Source organism: Liolophura sinensis, chromosome 4 (genome assembly GCF_032854445.1).
Source record: "Liolophura sinensis isolate JHLJ2023 chromosome 4, CUHK_Ljap_v2, whole genome shotgun sequence".
NCBI lineage: Eukaryota > Metazoa > Mollusca > Polyplacophora > Chitonida > Chitonidae > Liolophura > Liolophura sinensis.
Genome location: NC_088298.1, coordinates 14112031 through 14133498, shown reverse-complemented (window position 1 = coordinate 14133498; position 21468 = coordinate 14112031). Strand labels below are relative to the sequence as shown.

The following is a 21468-nucleotide window of genomic DNA, read 5'->3' as shown; positions in this document are numbered from 1 at the left end:
AACCCAGATGCAAACTATTTTCTTCGGGAAGAACATCTTAGGCATTTTAATCCTGCAGAGGCTGACAAATTTGCGGAAGGTTCCGTTCATGCACAGGCTATCCCACATACGAAGCTGCGGCTGCAGGTAGTGAATCGAGAGAGCATTTATTCCAAAATGGCGTCTGCGTGGGAGGAAGGGCGAAATTTGAACAACTGAAAAGCACACGCGAAATAGATGTCAAACGTGTAGAAATGCCCCAAGCACACGTTAGCGTCAAAATAAGTGCATCTTGCTAAAACAGCGTGCAGCAGTCTGGTAGTTTCACTCTTGATTCGCTCCGGAATCGCCAAGTGTCAGTGAGTGGTGCTCAGCAAGTGCGCCACAGAAAAGTTCCGCGAACTCTTCTGAAGCTGCTCGCAACTCTACGCGACTTTGCTCTGCCAAGTTTTCTACTGACTTTGACAGTACAACATTGATGGTGCATCTTGGGTGAAGCTTGAAGAAAAGAGAAAAGAAAAGGTAAGTGTTTTGAATGTGTTTTGTGTGTTTAAAAATTTATCCTCTGTTTGTTTAAGTCGGGCAAGTGCGCAGAAAACGGAGCGAAACTCTTGCGCACAAGCGCTCACCTAAGTTGTTTCAGTCTTCACGCATTGATTTAATTGGACAGTTTCATTACCATCAAACTGGCTGCATGTTTCTTCAGCATTGACGGCTGGAATTAACAGCCATGTCAATTAATTTCAAATTTTCGTTTGCAGCACCTTTTAAATACTTGTAGATTTTGTCAAGCTACAAGGAGAAAGACATGCGACATAGAACCATCATCACAGGCTTCCAACTGGATGATGTAGAAAAACATATTTTTTTTTCAGATAATCTTATAAATTTCCACTGAATGTTTTGGTGGAATAATATCTGTATGACTTTGGATTTTGTTGTTTTCTGCTTTCAATTTTAATTAAAAGTGAATGAAATGAGTGTGATGGTACAACGGTGTATTAAATGTAGCTGTACATGTACATGCTTGTGAGTCTTTGATCACTGTTACATATTGATTCCTTCATACACATGCCAGTGGCTAAGTATTGATTTGATTTAATTAATTAGGTAATCGTGTTTGCCTGTAAGCTAAATTGTATCCGCTGTGTTGACTGCTGGCTGCTGAAGGTACATGTATATTTTCTTGACTGTAGTCAAATGCTGCTGTATTGGCAGTGTCTTTAGACATGTACATGTATCGGCAGAATATGTTTAAGTGCAATGGATAGAGGTTGCCCTCTATGATTCAGAATGCTAAAACTTTAATTCTGATACTGTATTCACCTACCTAATTGCATCTCTCTACCATGTCAGTGGAAATAGAAATCTAAGGAAATGTGAAGAACATGCATGAAGAAGTTTTTGTATTCACAAAATGCATCTTGGTAAAATTGTTGATAAGAGATAGTTTCAAAGATTTTCCATACATTTGTCAATGTGTTCTTTATCTTATTGTCAACCTTACTGTTTTTGTTATAGGTGTGTTTAGTGGTGGAGAAATTCAAAATGAATTTCTTTAAAAATGATTGCGACTTACTTGTACATAGAGAAACATCAAGAAAATATCATGTATCTCAGAAATGTTAATGTATCTGGCTGATTGGAATAAATATACTTCTTTTCCTTCATAATGAAAATATGAACACAATTTTTGTTCTGCACTTTTTTTATTTTGGCAGACGTTTAAAATTTAACAGAATGTAGTAATTAAATATATCTGTTTTTTGTTCCTTTAAGATAAAATATTGTGGATTGCCAGTGGTGTCACGTTTTTTTCCTCATTAGAGCCTACAATTATCTTCAATCAGTATGTGCTGTGCATGTATTTAAATTCAAATGTTTCAAAGTTGTCTTATTATGATAGTTCAGACCTGGTTCATTACATGTGTACATTCATTTTTCTGATTCACTTTGTGGTTGAAATATGTATTGATACTGTCAACTCCATTCATGGGCTATATATATATTACCAGGATCAGTCTGTGAAAATTACCATTGGGAAATGTCTTTCTGTGAAGGAATTGAGCTTATATATCTATAGTGGTTTGTAGTGGTGGCAAATTTCTATGTATGAAGATGTCAGTGCTGTTGTTCATGTCTTTGTAAAAGATAATGTCATGCAGTAGTTGTGCAGAAGACACATATATGTGCAGTAGTAGTATAGGTGTATGCTTGTACATGCACATATCTGTACATGTTATAAGCAATCTGTTTCAGGAAGTGCTCTTATATTACTGAGAAATTCTGCATTGCAGTTTGACATGTGTCACACAAAAGTAACTTCAGGGGTTCACTCTGGGTTATATCGTGTATTTCAGACCATGAGCTCATGCTGAAGTGCCTGATTTCTCTAATATGCCAGCTACAGCCAAATTTTGGACACACCTACCATGACAAGTTACTCTGACCTAGTTTTTCAAGCATGCAGATCTGATGCACACAGAAAAGCTACTGTTCTATGTCCCATAATAATCAATACTAGAAGAGCCATTATACTTGTTGATGTAGTGTAGTGCTAAGCTATGTGTAATGCTGGCAGCTCTAACGAGCATGATTAGTGTACTTTCCATGTGCCTTTCTACTCACTGTACATATTGTAAACTACATGCACCCAGGATCTTGATAATGGTTTGAAGGATTCAGTGTGCAAATACAATGTGAAAAATACTATGTATTAATACGATCAGTGCTAGTCAGTCAGCTGAGCGCAAGAGAAAAGTGTGGTGCATTAAGTCGACCTGGTTCTGTCTGCACTAAGGCGGCTTACTGGCCCACTCCCTCACATAGAGCCGGGGCGAAAGGTTCGTTGATCTCCCTTCACTGATTGATTTTTCCGAGGACACGCCGACTGGGCTGGCTGGCTGCAACCGCGAGTAGATCGGCTTGACTGTGTGTGGTGGTATGGAAAGAAATCGGGTCAGTTATCGGCAGTGAAGTGACTGGGCGCATTTCTGCCAGTTTGATCTGCTAAGAAATGGTTGCACATCTCTTGCCACTCTTGTGAAATACCTCTGCACATATGTGAGAAATGTTGTGTGTACGTCAATGTAATGGCAATTGCAGATATGTGCATACGCTTCTTTGTACACACTTTCAGGCTTACATACTCCTGTCTAGACTTTTTTTGGAAAGGTTTTTGCAACCTTGCCCCTTTTTGTCAGTAGATAGGCAGTGAAAATTGCCATCCTGCCCATTTTTTCATTGGTGGACCTTTACCCAGGGCTGCCCCTTTAGATTTCTAGCTAGAGTGTCTGATTTTACGTATTGCTAGTTTTGTAACTGATTCACTAGCCTGAACAGGGATATTTTTATCTGTATCTTATATATCTGATTTTTAGTTGTTTTTTTGAAATTCCATACTGACAATATGCCATCTGATACTAGCTATGAATCACTTCCTGTAGCTGAAGATACGACGCAGAAAATTTCCTAACATTTTATTCGATGTCGCAAATGAAACCGAGATTATTGATCTCGAAGAGGAAAACAAAACGTGTATGAAAGGCTGAGATCAGATACATTTAAGACGTAATTACAGCTGAGCGGTCATTATGGTCTTGGTTTATTCTTGACTCTAAAGCCAGGTTTATGTCCTTGGATCTAATTCAGAGTTTTTGCGATGATAGTTAACAGTACAAGAATACTATATTTAGGCTAAGATTTTGTCCATGACTGAGTTACTCATACTAAAAACTCCATTGATCTTAGAAAGGTGTTTTGAGGTTTGTTTGGAAGGTAGGGTAATATCCTAGTACAGTAGTTCATGTTACATGAATGAAAAAAAAAAAAAGGACACAAATTTATTGCCTCTGAAATACATGCACATGTATACAATCAGAATGCAACTTTGTAGCTCGGCACTGGGAAAACTGGCTTTAATTGTAAGATATATGCTTGTACGTGTGGTACATACAGACATATATCAGTGTTTCCATTTACCGGTAAATTTCCGTCTTTGACTGGTAGAACTCACCCGGGACTGGTAAAGTTAAAGTTTGTAAGAAAACCAGTATACATAATAACTTGGATAGACCTATATGTCAAGCTAATAAATATATAAGCCCTAAAGCTAATAAATCTGGGCAGTGTGATATGTACTTAAGGTCAGAGAGTGAGCGAGCCATCGAGTTTGGTTATTGTGGCTGGATGGTCAGGGGATAGTCATGCTTCACAGTTGGTTAAAAATGTGTTTTCTGTGGAGTAGTCTCCCTTGAGGGTCTCACGAAACGCACATTTTGTAATGGCGAGTAAGAAGCAGACGAATCTTTTTAATTATTTTTTAATTATTCATGGAGTGGACAGGTTTATTCACACAGGAACAGCTTCCAAGAGTTGAAAACCCATTAGTGGAAGTGGCTGATGAACTAAAATCTCAAATTGCAGAAAGCAAATTTTATCGGCCTTATCTTCAGCGAAACTATAAATGTATCTGTAGAGAAAATATTTGCTCGTGTTGTGAATGGCGGAAAGTCTGAAACAATATTTTTGGGAAACTACACATTACACGAGGGAACAGCTGAAAAAGTCACAGAGAAAATAGTGGAAGTTTTGGGAGAATGGGAAGTCCTGATAGAAAAGTTTATTGGTTTGGGGTCAGATGGGGCAAGTGTTATGATGGGGTGTCAGAGTACGGCTGCGAGCCACGCAGCGTCCATGCTTGGTTTATGTGCATTGTATAGCACATTGGGTGACCCTTGCATCGCAGGACGCGGCCTGATTGTCAAAAGGTATTGGTGAATACAGAAACACTCTGAATGAGATATAGATATTATATCAGTATTCTGCAACCAGATATGATAGACTGAAAGAGCTGTCACAAGTACTCGAAGACACAGAATTTTCTAGCGTGAAACAGCCATCTACCCTGAGGTGGTTGCTACTCTCTCAAGCTGTAAAATCAACCAGGTTGAATTGGTCGGCTCTGGTAATAGAGATTGAGGAAGAAGCTTCAGAATGCAAAAACGTTGCTGTATACCTAAACAAAAAACTGAAAACCTACAATATCATTGCAACAAAATATATGCTCTCTAATGCTCTGTCGTACATGGAAAATCACTGTCTTCAAAGGGAAAACCTAAACCTGTCTATTAGACAGCCCATGGTTCAGTCCACAATCTCCAGTTTAGAGTCCCCGATAATTGAAAATGGGGAAAGCGAGATGAAGTTTACCCACAGTGCCATTGACAGAATGTTTTGTGAGATCAAACATAAACTGAGGAAAACTCTCTGCCTATAGAAAACTGAGCAAAGGTTTTATTGAAGATTTTATTCAGTCCTTATGAAGTTGTTTTCTGCCAGGTAGCCTCACCATGTTACATCCATAATATGTAATTCTGAACCCAATCCGATTCTCCCAATCTGATATCCCGATATTCCCAGTCCGATATCACCCAATCCGATATCCACCGACTCAAGAGGAGTTAAACACGTATGGCAGAGATTTGCTTGAAACGCTGGTGACTTATTTTACCGTGTCTTCGGATGAGGATACTGAAACCAGGGAAGCCGCTCCCCGGCTTGCTGGACCGTAATCTGGCCAGGCGAGACTTCATACAGCTCAAGTCAGCCCCCGCTGCTATCAGCACAACGTCATTCGACCACGCCTGTTGCGCAGTGATTCTAGAATTTGTCGACATTTTCCCGCACTTCGCTGTGCTTGCTGCGATTACATTATCAATTCCTGTGAGCGCTGCCCTTCCTAAACATGTATGCTGCCAACTCAGCTGATAAGCCATTCAACTTTTCCTGTGCAGAAGCCCTCTTTCGAAAGAGGAAACGAAAACTGTAATGCACTTGATAGAGGATTCAGTTTAATCAGTCATTAAAGGCTTCAGGTCATTAGTTAACTGTTGTGTTGTGTTTTGCATGAACAGGCTATATAGCAAGGAACGGGCAGAGTGTTGGTAGGGCAGGTGAATTATTATTATTAATGTTAGGTCAGCGGAACCACTGTATACGTAGTAAGTGCTGACAGGTGGGATATCAGGAGACACAAGTACATGTAGTTTGTATAATGCGTAAAATCATGCTTGATTGTTTTTGAAGTTGGGTTGATGAGACCAAGTGTCACTTTATATCATCTGCTGTTGTCCTTTTCAGAAGTTGCCATGTCAACCAGGTGATTGTTGCATTGTCAGTTTGGATATGCAGGTGTGCTTTGGTTACGGCCTTATGTGTTCTTAGCCCACGCCTTCAATATTTGGTGAGCAGGTAGAGTTGTGTATAGCAGCGTTGAATGTTGCTATGGAAATTGCTATGAAAATTGCTATGAAAATCAGTTAACATATCTGGGGTTTTTTTTTTTTTTTTGCATGAATTGTACAAAAATGCTAAATTGAACCTGTCACATGCGACAGTTGCTTAATGTTTTCACCTGTGTCTCAGAAAACTTACCTGTCCAGGAGAGGTGTACACTCTAATGCACCGTATTTTCACCCCTGGTTTTGTTTTAACTTTTGGAATTTATAACATTGAATTTAAGTTTTTACTGTTTGATACGTCCTGGAGAGACACTGTATTGTAGTGCAGAGGTAGATGTACACTTTAGGCGCTTACAATTATATAGAAACACTGATGTTGCCAGCCTAGCCTAGCCTAGTCAATTGTGTGACATTATTCGCCATTATTGCTACGTGATTGGTCCTCATAAGCTGGTGACACCGGTGTTTCTGCTTAATCGTAAACGTCATTTGTAGCTGTAATTCAGAGGTTGCTATGGCTACTGGGTTGTCCTCTATTTAATACAATGGTTATGTCAGTATAGTTAGGCTTTTATGGTTTTTGTTCTTTACCGTCATATGTTCTGTCTTGATGATAAATCTGTGAAACATGTCACAAATTTGTTTCTTTGTTTAACATTTATTGGTAGTTTTCTTGACTGGTATGGAAATGTCTGGAGTAGGTAAATGTATCCCTTCTTGGTCCATATGTTTGGTTCACCAAAACTCTTCCACACATTCTCTCTGATAACTCTGGCTTACTGCATACTGATTGGCAGTTCTTATGAGGCGTGCTCACCGTACTCAAGAATATTTCACTTATACAACGACAGCCAGCATTATGGTGGGTGGAAACTGGGCAGAGCCCGGGGGAAACCTTTGACCATCCACAGGTTGCTGGAGGACCTTCCCACGTAAGGAACAAGTACTAAGATACATGTACAATCTGAATTAATCCTCTTAATGTATAAACAATAGCATTCTCAGACCGTGTGACTTAAGGCTCTTTGCTTAGTGCTTTCAGAGTAGATTACATTCAGTGACAAAGATAAACTAATTAGGAATTTAGTATTTAAGGTCAAATGTGTAACAGTTTTTTGACTGATCATACATTTTTAGCAGACCTGCCTACTTGTACGATTTTTGCATGTTTTGTACGGCAAACACATAGAAAATACGACTGTATGCCAAAGAAGTATAAAATATGTTTGGACACCATACACACAAGAAAATAAAATTCAAAGTCGGATTTCTTTTTTATTTTCATACAAGTTCGTTTTTTAGTATCAGATCCACTATTTTAGCATTCACATTACAAGCTAGGATTTAGCACTAAACCCCGACCTTGTAAATTAATATAGCTTAAATGTAGTGTGCAAAGAGTTTCCGAATGGTGACCCGTTAATTCCTTCTGTTTGTATCAACCCTTGTCTTAGAACATTGTTTTCCTGGCAAAATGGCTGGCGATTAAATGCCTTTCAGTGATGTGCATAAAGAAAGCAGATGTAAAAGCACAAAGTTACTTGCAGTGAGAAATTCTTAAACAAGCACCCCTTAATTCTCAGAATTTACCACGTCTAATCTGGAAAATCCACATTATCTAGAATCTAGAATGGCTGTCAAATTCAATGATTTATGATTGCTGGTGTCACGAATATTTAGGGTATCCATATATGTGACATTTGTTCAGATCTGCGATTTTTTTTTTACAGCAGAAGAAACTGTCTTAAAAAGTCTGATCACAAAAGATATACAGAACACATCAAAGACACTACACCAGTCAAACATGCTGAATCCTTAGTAACCTCATTATCTTGAACTAGAACATGAAGAATTTTCCCCTTAATGACCCAACTAACACACCAAACATGTCTTCTGTTTCCCTCTGGGGCATCTCAGCCCCTTTTTTGGAAATTCCTGACATCTCTGCTCTAGTGACACAAGTAAACGGTTACCGTAATTAAAAATGTTTTCCATTGGTGTTTTTATTTGAAGTCATTTTTAAGAAGGGTTAAAAATATGTTTGCCGCATTGTTATTGCGATTTTGTACCCATAAAATTCGATTTGTACACTTATTACATGTAAACATGAGTGTTTGTACACATTACATTCACTAGAGGTACATGTAGCCACGTCCGAACTTTAGCTAGATTTAGTGGTGCTTGCCTTTAATCACTGATTAGATTCTTAGAATACATGTTATTTATGTTCACTAGTCCATCCCATACTTGCTGGGAGTAGTGTAAAATAATCTTTCCTTGTGTAGTGTGACAGACACAGTGTGGTGTCAGACTTACACCTGGCTGTATACATAGGAAGGCACTTCGTCAGCAAAGGGAGATAATCTTACTTGTGTAATCTGACAGACTCATTGTGGTGTCTGGCTTACACCTGGCTGTATACACAGTAAGGCACTTGGGCAGTCGTGAGCAAAAGGAGATAATCTTGCTTGTGTAATCTGACAGACACAGTGTGGTGTCTGACATACGCCTGGCTGTATACACAGCAAGGCACTTGGGCAGTTGTCAGCAAAGGGAAATAATCTTTGTTGTGTAATCTGACAGACACAGTGTGGTGTCAGACTTACACCTGGCTGTAAACACAGTAAGGCAATTGGGCCGTCAGCAGCAAAGGGAGATAATCTTGCATGTGTAATCTGACAGACTCATTGTGGTGTCTGAATTACACTTGGCTGTATACACAGTAAGGCACTTCGTCAGCAAAGGGAGATAATCTTCCTAGTCGGCAACAATCAGTTCACTGCCAGTGTTTAGGACACTGAATTTCTTGAAAGGCCAATTTTTAAATGTTCCAGGGATCAAAATAACTAGAAATGTCTGGCCAATTCAACCAGTATCCTTTGAAATGGTTCCTTGATATCAGCTGGTCCTCGAGTTAAGTCACGCTCAAACTATTTTATGATAGTCACCATTGTATAAGCAAAGTATTCTTGAGGATGATGTAAAACTCAAGTCAAAATAATAAATAAATCAATCTGAACCGGATTCGGGTGAATTTTGTTTTAAGTGAAATATTATTCATTGCTCTGCAGTTTAACTGGTGATCAAAATTTTTTTCCCCTAGAACTATCTCCTTGAAATGTACATGTATGAACATGAAACTGTTAAAGATGTACAGGTGTTTTGCTTCACAGATCTCTCTGTCAACCAACCTCCCCCCCCCCCTCCCATCCATCCCCACCACCACCACCAGGTGCCCTGCTTTTCTGGTAAGAGTTTTGTGGTTTAATTAAATTGTACATTGCGAAGGCCTCATTGAAGAAGGCAGCTTATCTCCCAAATGGTGTTATGCCACTGTGCAAGTGTTGCATTGTTCACGGAGGACCACCCAGTCCTATAGGGGGCTTTGGAGAATGATGGGCTATCAGGAATTAGCAGACGTTGGGTTTCTCATGCAAGGAAATTAAATTGTGGACATGTTTTTTCCTCCCCTCCCCTCCTTGTCATTGCTACAGTGTAACAGCACAGGCTCTCCAGGCATGTGGAATATTAAAGTACCAGAAAAGTGCCACCAGTGACGCACAAGCAATGAAACTTACTTCCTGGAAATGGGGCGACCATGACCCAAACAGAGACGAAGAATGGCAGACAAGGTGGTGATGATCTTTATCAAGTAGCATGCAGAATGGACTAACCAGAAGCCAGCCTTGTTAAACTGCCCATTGATTGATTCTTGGGCATCGTGTGGAGTCTTCTGCTCAGCCAACCGGCTTTCTTAAACTCTAATTCTTGAGCCTTTTTCTCCTTATTATAACATTATAGCGTCATGGTAACCTTGTGCGAGCACCATTTTCCCAGGGGAGACAGCCGAACTATGAATTCCTGCAAAGTTTGAATCTGCCAGGAAACCCATTTTTATTTGAACTAAATATTTGCAATGAAGTATACATTTACCATTTAGGATGTATTTGAAGACCCAGTCCTAAAAGATTATGCATGTTTCAAAAATGACACTATTTCGTTTCACATCAATAAAGTAAGCCAGCATATATGTACATGTCAAAGACCTTTGCACTATCTTGGAAATGGGTATTGTGTCACCAAGGTTGATATGCATGTGAGATCTCAGTATGACCGTGAGTAATCAATGTTTATGATTTAGAAGCTGTGTTTGACAGACCAGATGCACAGATTAAAGTCATGACAAGAGACTCACATTGCAAGGGCAGTAATTATACAGACATGTAAAAACTGAAGAGCAGCGAGTAATGCCAGAAGGCAGGGCCAACTACCAGCATTTTAATTTGGGCTCAAATATTTTCATGCATTAGGAATCTTGACCTGAATGTCTTATGTGCCAACTTTATTCTGTGGTTAGAATTGCAGATACAGTCACAGTACTGTCAATGCACATGATTATAGGGAATGTTTTCAATCATTAGACTTGAGAATGTCGTGCAATATTTTTCATAATTTGGGCATTTTCTAAGGTGTGCTGTAATGAGGCTGCCTATAAAGGGTATCAGAATGTTCTTGTATTTGATCTTGGTAGCACCTGCTGGCTACCAAACCAATTGTCCCCTTCCTGATTGTTGCAGGGGCTAGAGACCTTGGATGTGAGGGCGTAATCTCCTTGATTGAAATATTACATTTTTTTAAAAATTTTTGATCAACAGTTTCTTCATATCTATTCAGAAGTTTTCATAGAAGTCCAAATTTTACAAAGAGAAAGTCAAAAATTGAGTTTAAAAAAAGTTACCGACCAGTTTGGAGTCTGAATTGAGTTAAAATATCTTTTACAAATCAGGCTAAAGTTCATGTTGTGTTGTGTTATTATCTATATATTTCTAATAATATTCATTTTACCACTTAAAACATGTAGGCCAGCATATACAAGGAATAAAGTGACTTATTTGGATAAAATAACATGTCTTCCCTGATTTATTTTGACTGAGAGTGCACATCTAGTAAAATTCCATGGCCCAAATAATAAACTTACACAAAATATCAGCCTTGTCTGTGCATATGTTACTGTTTGAAATCAGTGTTAATTTTCCTAAATTGTATTAAGCCTGATAACTTTTCAAATTTTAGAACCGTTTTAACACTATAATACAAATAGTCCAGGTATGTATACTGATGCTTACTGAAAGGCAATAATTTGAGCTATTAGAGGTAAGTACAGAAAATTTGATTTGATTTGATTTGATTTTTTGCCATAAATCTACGGCATATATCCTTTTCAGAAGTTTTAAATTTGTTTAGTGGGGATTTATATTTTAATTTTGGAGGTTTTCTTTTCATCTTTAAATGCTATTTATTTAGTACTGCAGTTTTCTTTAAAATATACTTTTTCTGCTTTATTTTCCATGAGAAAATGGTATTTCGTTTAGTTTTTAAAACCTTTTCAGTACTTATTTTGCCCAATTTAATTTAGAAGCAATCACATTACATAAGGTTTCCTTTAAAGTGGCTTTGTTTATTTGACAGATAAATTACCAGTAGTAGGAATGTATAATAAGATCTTTGCTTCCATAGATTTCTCGTTTTACTTTTTATCCCAACTGAATAAACTTCAGAATTCTTCCCTGAATGGAATCTCTTTATGATTCTGCTGATTTGACACTTTTTCAATATGACGCATCAGTATCTTACCACTTACAAGCATGCTGAATGTGGGGACAGCTACAAACAGCGCCACCTATGATGTCACTTCCCATACTGTACAAGTAAAACACTACGTGCTACTAGGATAATGAATGGAAGCCAAGACACCATCTTTGTTCTGTACATAATGACCCAGTTTATTGTGAACAGCCTCAGTGATACGTGTGGATGTGCAATGGCAAGGTAACGGAAATTGGACGGCCTGTCTCCTGAGACACGTGTTTAATTTGTTTTAGAAAGGTTAGCTCTATGAATTCAGTTTCTTTAACATTCAGTTATCGGCAACCAAATTGGGTATAGTTATTTCATTTGTTAAATTTTTTGAATCCCTGCTATTAAAACATACGTCTCAGAGGACAAACATGATACAGCTTTCAAAAGAATATTACAAAAGTGAAGATAGAAAATTCTAAGAGTAGTTTTGATAGGCTGAATTCTGGCCTAAATATATTTCAGAAATTTCCACAGGTACTGTGTCTTTTGTTTTTGTTTCTTGTTTTGAAGAAGTAACTTTTCTTTTTTAAAAAGAAAGTCCTTGTCTGGAACTGGTGGGCTCCCAAATATTTCAAATCCTGCTTTTAAGGACTCTTTTTGAACTCTGTATTTAGGGTTGGGATGTGTGTGTGCCCAGACAGCAATAATCATAACTCTTATACAGGGTGTATATCCAAAATACCAGTAGAAGTGATGTGTTTTGTATGGAATTGTTCTGGTGATGTTTCATAAGGTTGTTTATATGTAACAGTATTGTTTTAGTGTAGGTGTGCCTCTTCATGGGATGAGAAGCTTCCTATTCAAACCAGCTGGATGTTGGAAACAGCAAAGGAATAAACTTGAAACAGTAGCACATTGTACCTGTCTGACATGTCTGAGGAGCTTCATCCCAGTCTGGTACAATTCTATCACACATAATGAGATATTTCTGAAGAATGTGTCAGAAATTAGCAGGTCTGGATTTCAGGAAGTCATTTTCTTCCGGTTTGACAGAAACTATCCATGTGCCTTTATTTAGACCAGCTCAGTCTTGTAATCAGTCCTTGAAATTGTAAAGATAGGTTTGATTATGAAAATAAAGAAAGCTTTGAGCCATGTATTTAGTTTGCACACCGAACAGGTGCATGTAGCCTGTAGGGTTGGTAATGCAGCCAAAAACTTAGCCAGCAAAAACTATGCTCTACTCGTTGGCATTTTGGATGAGAGAAAGGTGGACAGTTTGACACAGGTTTAGTACTTGAGAATGAGCAAAAATGTACATCGCTGAAGCATAAATCTAATAATATCTATGTTTTCGGAATCTCTATCATATCGTCTTCAGATTGGCAGCAATTTTGATGGCCATGGTGCTGTTATTGGCAAAACCTAGTGCCCTCCATCTAAACCTACCCACTAAGAGTTTTAGCTTCACATTTTTACGGATATTGTCAGGAACCATGCCTTGTGGCACTTTCGACTAGGGTTGTTACCTCCCTTGAATTGCGCTACTGCATAATGGAAAGTAATTACTTGGAGAGGCAATCACACAAGCTGTAAATACAAGATGATATCAGAAATCATCATCTCGGAGGGAATTGTCGCCTGGGGCTAATCGTTGTTACATTGGTGAAAATTCAGGTGCCTGGCGGGCTGTCTTCCCCCCGACACCAGACAGCCCGACAAAAATTGTCACTATATCCTCGGACATTGTGTGCCTGCGGTCATTTCAAACTCTGCACATATGACCTGGATGGGGAATTGTTCTGCAATTTTGAGCTCAAAATAAACCAGCTTCAAAAACTTCCCAGTCTGATTTCTCCTCGCATGATTACTCTTCATATAAATTCCTCAGGGAACCCCTAAAAATATGGAGCATTGGAGAATTTTTTCTCTTGCTCTTATTTTCTTCTCCTTTGTTTTCTTGCTTGCCGCAGGCTTTTTGATTGCATTGCCCTACTGAGAACATCTGTGTCAACGTTTTCAATTTTAGATAAAAATGACCTTGACCAAAGAGGCTAACCAGGATTGAAATGATGGCCTTGGATGACCAAAAATGTTATGTGAGATAAAAATAATGGTTTATCACTTTTTATCCACCCAACTTTAGATGAGTCGTATAATGGTCTTGGATATTTTGGCTGTCCGTTTGTTTCCGTGTCCAGGGTACACCACTAATTTCTTTGCAGGCACAGTTTTAATTTTTGATCGACACAGAAGTGATGCCGGATTTCTAGCTTACATTTGTCCATTTGTACTGGTTGCTGCGGTACCTAATTGCTTTGCATAAGTGTTTTTAATTTTTGATTTATTCATAGACAGAGGTGATGATATGTGGTGCCAAGCTAACATTTGTCCATTTGTTTTGGTTGCTGTGGTAACTAATTGTTTTGCATAAGTGTTTTTAATTTTTGATTTAGTTATAAACAGCGGTGATGATATGTGGTGCCTAGCTTACATTTGCCCATTTTTGGGGTTGCCGTGGTAACTAGATTACTGATTTCATAAGTATACATTATTGATTGTATCGGATTCTGAATTGGTAATTTTCAGTCAAAATATTAGTTGTTCCTGCTAATTTGTTTTGTCACATTGTTCATTGTTCATTTTCAGTTTGTCATTTTGTCTGAATGCTTCTTACATTGCGTAGTTTACATACTCGTAATGCTTGTGGTATCACTTGTTGACACTTCAGTTATCAAAGATATCAACATTGTGTAGATTATTTTTTCTATGCCAAACTTTCAAACTTTATTTACCTCGAAGTAAATTTCTTCTCTTGCTTGCAGACTACATGTACATGTGACAAACTTGCAAATTGTGCTTTCAGATTAATTTTTCATTTGCGACTAGCAGTATTCACTTTTTGGTTTATTTTTTACTCACTGCAAACAGAATTCACTCGTAGTGTTACTTTGCACAACTCAGATTGCAAATGGTAAATGTCATATGTTCTGTAGTTTTTGTTAACATGAGATTTCCAAGGTTCACTTGTCATGATGTCAAGATACATGTACACTTGAGATAGTAATAACTGCTGCATCCTTTTAGTTTACATAACGACAGATACACATGTGCAGGTACGCACTGTATGACCCTGATTTCTTCCAGTATCAGAGATGTGGGTCAAAAGGAACTGGCAACCCCTGAAGCAGAGGGTATCATTAGATCAAGATCATTGTGGCAGGGTGGGTGGACTGGCTGAAAACTGGGGCAGAATTAATCGACCAGTGCTTCGCTACGCTCATATTCCTGAATGCCCTGGTCATCACCCCAGGCTGGACTAGAGGACATCAATATTGCTCCACAAAACCTGCAGAATATTGCCATGCAGTAAAGCTTCACCGCAACAAAATGGGGAAAAGTGATAAACATAGAATCTGTGAAGTACCCATACATGTGCATGGGATTTATGGGTAGATGTGTTTAAAATGGCACAATTTTGTATTTTATTATTTATTTATTTATTTTTTTAACTTGTAAAATATGTTAAAATGTTAATTTAAAATGTTTGCAGTGTTTTTTTTTTTTTTCACCGAATTAAATACATATCTTTCAACTCACTTCATGTGTGATCTTCAAGTGTTAATGAAATTATGTCTTTCAATGCAAATGTTAGTTTTAGTTCGACCTACTGTTTCCATGTGAGTTCACGAAAATTATACTTACAAGGTAAGACATATTGACATTCCAGAGTGCTGCAGAATGAAAAGAGTGCGACAGAGTGAAAAGTTTTCAAAAGTTCAAATGTATCTGTTTATTTATGGCAAACAAAAGCTTCAGACTTTCTGCAACGCTACAGATGTGACAAATTCAGTTGGAAGGTTTTAAACAAATTTATGGTTGTGAATTAGATAATGTTTCAATTTAGCATGTATTTGTTGGGAGATGTCAGTCACTATCTTCTGCTGTTGTCACTTCATTAAATGTAAGGAGGTAGAAGAAATGGCCCTGGATGGCTAGGCTCCCCGGACATGGGTATTGATTTCTCTATCATCTGTGTCAGTGGCCGTCGTCAGCTGATCAGAGAGCAAGTTGGCTGCGTAACTATGAAAAGCAGGCCGGGCTTCTGTAACAGACCTTGCCATAGTCAATAAAACACATCGAGGGTGATTCAACTTTCTCAGCGATCACCGTAGCATTGATCTGCTAGCCTGACAGAGGCCTAGATACTGACCCACTTACATGGGACTGGCACACAAATCAGCCTAATTAGTATGCTCCCAGTTCGACCTAATTAATTGTCTTCTTGCATGGAAGAAGTAGCAGACGCTCAGTTTGAACTGAGTACTCAACAGACTCTCAGTTTGACTTGAGTAATATTGTCTCAGTTTGGACTTAGTAACGGGCTCTTAATTTGTCTTGAGTATCAGATTTTCACCTTGAATTGGGTAACAGGCTCTCTGATTGACCTGAGTAACAGGTTATCATTTGACCTGAGTAACAAGCTCTCATTTGACCTGAGTAACATGCTCTCATTCGGCCTGACTTGCAGGCTCTCATTTTGACATCAGTAACAGGCTATCATTTGACCTGAGTAACAAGCTCTCATTTGACCTGAATCACAGGTTCTCATTTTGACCTGAGTAACAGGCTCTTATTTGACCTGAGTAATGGGCTATCATTTGACTAGAGTAACGTGCTCTCAGTTTGACTTGAGTAACAACCTCTCATTTGACCTGACTCACAGGCTCTCATTTTGACCTGAGTAACGGGCTTTCAGTTTGACCTGAGTCACAGGTTCTCATTTTGACCTGAGTATCAGGCTTTCAGTTTGACCTGAGTAAGAGGCTGTCATTTGATTAGATTAACAGGCTCTCAGTTTGACTGGTGTAACAAGTCTCCCAGTTGACCGTATTAACAATCTCCTCATTGTCCTGAGTAACAGGCTCTCATTTGGAGGTATAACATGCTCTCATTTGGAGGTATAACAAGATCTCATTTGGAGGTATAACATGATCTCATTTGAAGGTATAACATGATCTCATTTGGGGGTATAACATGCTCTCATTTGGAGGTATAACAAGCTCTCATTTGGAGGTATAACGTGATCTCATTTGAATGTATAACATGATCTCATTTGGAGGTATAACATGCTCTCATTTGGAGGTATAACATGATCTCATTTGGAGGTATAACAAGCTCTCATTTGGAGGTATAACATGATCTCATTTGAATGTATAACATGATCTCATTTGGAGGTATAACAAGCTCTCATTTGGAGGTATAACATGCTCTCATTTGGAGGTATAACAAGCTCTCATTTGGAGGTATAACATGATCTCATTTGAAGGTATAACATGATCTCATTTGGGGGTATAACATGCTCTCATTTGGAGGTATAACAAGCTCTCATTTGGAGGTATAACATGATCTCATTTGAATGTATAACATGATCTCATTTGGGGGTATAACATGCTCTCATTTGGAGGTATAATATGCTCTCATTTGGAGGTATAACATGCTCTCATTTGGAGGTATAATAAACTCTCATTTGGAGGTATAACATGATCTCATTTGGAGGTATAACAAGCTCTCATTTGGAGGTATAACATGATCTCATTTGGAGGTATAACATGCTCTCATTTGGAGGTATAACAAGCTCTCATTGCAAGGTTTGGAATAACCTGAGTGAGCATAAAATATAACATCAGCATTACACATGAGTCTGTGTTGCAAAAATGTTCTCCAAGGCCTATAAAAGCTGTAAGTTTTTTTGGGCATAGATTTCCCAAGTTTTTGCTAGAAATCACAAAATTTCTCGACAAATGGTAGTTAAAACCTGCTGTTTATTTTTAGACTGGGTTTATTGCACTGTTCCTGGTACTGCGGTCTGTGGTGACATTCAGCCATGACCTACTTCCTTCTCTCTAACAAGTTTTCTTGGAATTCTATTGATTTATTGATTGTGTGAGTGACAGCCAATTTCACTGTCGCTGTGTCTAGGCTGGGCAAAAATTTCTGGTCGCCGCTGAAAAATCTAAAAATAGATCCTTGAAGGCCTACTGTCACCCAAATGAGGCAAAAGCAAGTGTTATCTAATAGCATGATATGAGTTTGCAGTCAAGATTATGGCATTCGTCGCAAATTGTTGAACAGTGTACAGGATTCATCATTCCTTTCCTTGTTGAGTTATATGCTCTCTGGAAGCATGTTAACCTGATATTCCAACATGAATAATGAGCTAGATTTTAAATGCACAATATACCTTTTGATTTTCAATTCCGAGTACTTTTCCTCAACAATCTCTAAAGGCTTTCCCAGCTCCTAGGCTTTCATAGGGCCAGAGGTGAGAATACTGTTAAACAAACATCCATCTGCAACAAGAGTATTTTCCGATCTAGCTCAAGTAATGCTGGTTCTAAGTGATTTCATGTCAGAAGATTTCATTTACATTGGACTAACACCATACTCGAATATTTCAATTGTATAACGACACCTACATCCACCGACCATCGGGAGGTTTTTTCAGAATACATGTTAGATACATGTGAAGTACATGTACGTGTGAAGGATGCATGTGAAATACATGTACGTGCGAAGGGTGCATGTGAAATACATGTACGTGCGAAGGGTGCATGTGAAATACATGTACGTCCAAAGGGTGCATGTGAAATACATGCACATGCGAAGGATGCATGTGAAATACATGTATACAAAAGGATGCATGTGAAATATATATACATGCGAAGGATGCATGTGAAATACATGTACGTGCAAAGGATGCATGTGAAATACATGTATACAAAAGGATGCATATGCTATATATGTACATGAGAAGAGTGCCTATGAAATACATGTACAGTGCATGAAAATGTACAATGATTTGAGTGGTTTCCTCCACTGCCTATCATTGATGCTGATGTCACGCCAAATACGCCTTTATATAATTTGCGTGCATTGAAATTGATTGGCATGCAGTCAGAATGGCTTTGCTTTTCACACATCACCTTCTAGTGCAGATTGGCCTGAATACACTGGGTCTAGGTAATTGCTGATCTGAAAGTGCCGTTTGGAATTCTTTTCTAATGACGTCACAATATGTCACATGTCCGTTATAGCGCAGGATTCCATGTCTTGAACACATGTAATCAAATTGAGGTTATTGAAACAGGTACACAGCTCATAAGCTGTGAATCTACATGGTTTATCTAGCTATATTTAAAGCCAATTGATTAAGGGTTTAACACCACCGTAGCGTTATTGGTTTAAACCCGATTGCACTCACCCTTGTTTCTTACGTCGTCAAATCCTGAGAATGCGGATGATTGTCGTGTAACCCTATACCACTGGCCCTTGTTTCATACCATGTCAAATCCTGAGAAAGCGCGGAATTCAAGGGATTTGATTTCGTACGAAACAAGTCCAATGGCATCGCGTTACACAACAAACACTAAGACGATGGGGTTACTCTATTCTACACCCCAAAAAGGAAGAAAATGAAGCAAGAAAGGTGTAGTTCAGGTTGCTGTCTCTTTCAGTCCCTCTGCAAAGGTCATGCATTTGACAAATGAATGACAGTCCTAGGTCATTGGAGTTGATGTAGATATTTCAAGGTTATATATGTACATGTATGATGTTGGGTCTCATTGTTGTATAATGTAGAAATGTAAAAGTATACTGGTTGTGGATGGTTGTGGGTTTCCCCTGGGCTCTGCCCGATTTCCTTCCACCATAATGCTGCATGATGTAGAATTGTAAAAGTATACTGTACAAGGAGCCTCTCACCAATGCGGTCGCTTTGAGTTCAAGTCCTGCTCATGCTGGTTTCCTCTCCGGCTGAATGTGGGAAGGTCTTTCAGCAACCTGTGGATGGTCGTGGGTTTCCCCTGGGATCTGCCCGGTTTCCTTCCACCATAATGCTGCATGATGTAGAATTGTAAAAGTATACTGTACAAGGAGCCTCTCACCAATGCGGTCGCTTTGAGATCAAGTCCTGCTCATGCCGGCTTCCTCTCCGGCCGAATGTGGGAAGGGCTTTCAGCAACCTGTGGATGGTCGTGGGTTTCCTTCCACCATGATGCTGCATGATGTAGAAATGTAAAAGTATACTGTACAAGTATTAGGATGTCGTATAGCTGAACTCAGATTTCAAGATCATGAAACACGTTTCTTTTCCCCGCGTCATGGCATCTGAGTGAAAAATAGCAAAAAATGTAGAAAACAAAAGCGATATCTATAAACTGTGCAAAATAAAGCATTTATCACTGAAGGAAATTCCGATATTTCACCTGAGTATAAATTATAAAAGTAAAACTAACATGCAAACAAACTCAAATTCTTTTATTTGTAGAAATAATGGCGTGAAATAATATTATTCTGGGAAGTGTGGGAGGTAAGCGTACTGGCCGGTGTGTTGCCTGACACACTAGACGTTTGAAAGGTCATCCCTGTTTAATATGTATATTTGCACACGGCCTGCAACTAACAAAGTGGTAGAATACATATCTATGCACATTCTGTTTGGGTATGTCAGTGATATTTTCTAGTATCTTCTCTAATAAAACTTTACTACAGAATCATTGGTGAAATGGATATATATATATATATATTTGTATATATATGTAAATACACCCTATAGCATGTATATGAGCAAGGAATTAAAATGGTGCAGTGGAAAACTTGCTCAGTAATAAAAGCATTTGCTATTATGCTCATTTGACATGAGCATATAAGTTTATAGGCATATTGACCTAGTTTATAGGCATAATGACCTAGTTTATAAGCCCAATGACCTAGGAGCCTTTCACCAATGCGGTCGATGTGACTGCAAGTCAGCTCATGCTGGCTTCCTCTCTGGTCATATGTGGAGAAGTCATCCAGCAAACTGCGGATTGTTGGGGGTTTCTCTCCAGCTCTACCCGATTTTGTCCCACCATAATGCTGGCTATGGTCATCGAAATATAATATTCGTGAGTACATCATAAAACCCTAATGAAACAAGAAATAAATTAGTTGACAAACCACTGCCCAGAGTTTTTCTCTGTGCATACCAGTCCTGACACATTCAAAATCAATGGCTTAAATATCATTAGAGGGGCCTCTGTGGCTCAGATGGTTAGCGCACTAGCACAGCTTTATGACACGGGAGCCTCTCACCAATGCGGTCGCTTTGAGTTCAAGTCCAGCTCATGCTGGCTTCCTCTCCGGACGTATGTGGGACGGTCTGTCAGCAACCTGGGGATGGTCATGGGTTTCCCCCAGGCTCTGCCCGGTTTCCTCCCACCGTAATGCTGGCCGCTGTCGTATAAGTGCAATATTCTTGAGTATGGTGTAAAACACCAATCAAATAAATAAATAAATTAAATATCGTTAGCAGAACCTATCTAAAAATGGGAAATTAATGTCATTCTTTAGGAATTAAACTGTTTGTGAATTTTGTTTTTCAGCAAAATAAAAAACTGCATCGCACATAGTATGAAAGTGATGGAGCAATATTTGGTAAGAGTAAAACATACAGCACTTTATATATGTATATGTGTATGTATGTACATGCGTTAATATAGGAGATGTGAAGGCCTAATGAGTGGCGCTTTGACACAGGTTCCCTTTCATAACAGCAAACACCAATTTGCACATGGATGAATGAAGCAAATGATTCGCTGTGACTATGGAAATTATCAATGGTTTG

At 38.6% G+C, this 21468-nt stretch overlaps 1 protein-coding gene across 1 annotated transcript in view; it reads left to right on the top strand.

The window, feature by feature from the left end:
* The first annotated feature begins 223 nt into the window (after window positions 1-223).
* LOC135464577 (zinc finger protein 22-like) overlaps window positions 224-21468 on the top strand; it is an 89446-nt gene continuing 68201 nt past the window's right edge. The window contains 1 exon segment of the mRNA XM_064742008.1: window positions 224-501. The gene's annotated coding sequence lies outside the window, so the exon portion shown is untranslated.